Source organism: Lycium ferocissimum, chromosome 5 (assembly GCF_029784015.1).
Source record: "Lycium ferocissimum isolate CSIRO_LF1 chromosome 5, AGI_CSIRO_Lferr_CH_V1, whole genome shotgun sequence".
Taxonomy (NCBI): Eukaryota; Viridiplantae; Streptophyta; class Magnoliopsida; order Solanales; family Solanaceae; genus Lycium; species Lycium ferocissimum.
This window is the reverse complement of record NC_081346.1, coordinates 3,133,561-3,135,544: the sequence shown is the minus strand read 5'-3', so window position 1 is coordinate 3,135,544 and position 1,984 is coordinate 3,133,561.

Below are 1,984 nucleotides of genomic sequence, written 5' to 3'. Positions count from 1 at the left end.
GTTCTTTTCTCCTTATGATTCATTATTTCCTGCAAACTATCTGATCGTGTCTACTCTTTTGCCATATCCAGAGCATCCATTGCTTCACAAGCTGCAGGAATAATCTTGCTTCTACTTCTTTCCATTTCAAATTTCTTCATGTGAATTTTAAAACTTAAGGTGGTGCTACAGTGCATCAACTAAGCTTAAGTCATTCTTGTTTTCTGAAATGCAAGATTTCTCACTTTGATGTGCCAGCACTCCTCGGTCAGTTCAAACAATTGGCAGATTTTGTTGGTTATTTTGATGGTAGCTTTAGGCTTTTTTTCACCCTTAATACTCCTTTCATCCCATTTTAGCGGTAGCTTTTTTCATGCTCATTAAGAAAATAATAAATGAAAGATATAGTTTACGAAGTTACCCTATTTGTTAGATGTTTTAAAAAATTGAGTAGTATTAAAAATCTACTTCTTTAATGTTAAATGTATAGCTGAAATAATTACAAACTTGTGTCTTATTTGGGGAAGTTACTATTATTATTATTATTATTCTTTTTTATAAGGAATTTTGGGACAATTATTTTAAACTAAAACGACAGTTAAAATGGGATAGAGGGAGTAGTAGTTTGTATTTCTCATATGTCAAAACTTAGCTAGCATTTGACCATAGATTTTGGATAAGATTTTGAAAATTTATGTTCAAAGATCTGTTTGGCCGTGAAATTTGAACAAATTTTGGAAATTTATCTTCAAAATATTTTCAAGTTCTAAAAACCAGGTTTTGGAAGAAATTTCATTTTCACTCACAAAACTTCAAATTTTTTTCAAATAAAATGCATGTTCAAAAACAACTTCAAGTTTCAAAAATCACAATTTCAAAAACTCAAATTTTCAAGTTTCAATCTCAAAATATATGACCAAACGGGAGTTGAGTAATACTCCATGCAAATCATAACAAGGAGCTTAAAATTGATTAGGTATTTAAACGAAAAATTTGAACATGGCTACAACATTTCATTTAATTTGCCGGTCTCTACAAAAACGGTTTATTAAGGACAACATTAATGTCAGACGCCCTCAAAATTCAAATAAGTTTTATACAATTTTAGAAAGTAAAACTACAGGCAACAGACACGTGTAACAACTTTCTTGGCTGTACAATGTTCTTGCAGAGCAGGAGTACTCTGTTTCCTTTACCAAAGCTCAGTAGTTGCTGTTGAGTGTGAGAGAGAAAAAAAAATTTGAACTTTGAAGAAAACAAAGGGAAAAATAAGAGTGTTTGGAATATTGGGTCTTTGAAAACTAGTAACTAAAAAATACAGAAATGGGGAAGAGGGGAAGACCAAGAAAGGATCAAACACAAGAAAATTCAAGTGTTAAAGGAGCCCCTTCTCAAAAATCTCAACAACAAGAAACAATGGCTTCTTTATTGAGTGGAAAGGTGAAAAAGATGAAACTAGAACCTAAAGTAGGCCATGGTTCAGCTCTAGTAAACTCTTCAGCTCAACATTTTTATGATCATGTCTTTTTTTTTTTTGGTTCAGAGAAAAATAAAATAAAAGGGCTTGTGATCTTTAAACCCTAATGACTTAAAGATCGTTTCTTTTTTACTTCACTCCATTGTTTTCTTGGTGTTGTTTTTTGCTGTGTTTGATGTATTGCATGTTACATTAACTTAAATGTGTTAAAGCTATGTTACTCTGTTCTACAGTGGTTGGACTAAAATTGAAAATGACTCAAAAAAATTTCTGAACTGCAAAAGTTAAGAGCATGGGTATGAAACATATTGCCTGCTAGGGAGTTTTGGCTAGTGGGTCATTACATAAATGCTAAAATAAGCATGATATCGTAGGTTATATATTCACTCTGCTTTGATATTTGAGAAGGGTTTAAATTGAGAGAGGGAAAGGACAAAACAAACTGAAATCATCATGTTTCGTTTTGTGTTTTGTCAATAAAAGAAAGAGTGATAGATTCCCTTTCTCTGTTCTTCAAGGATATGCTTT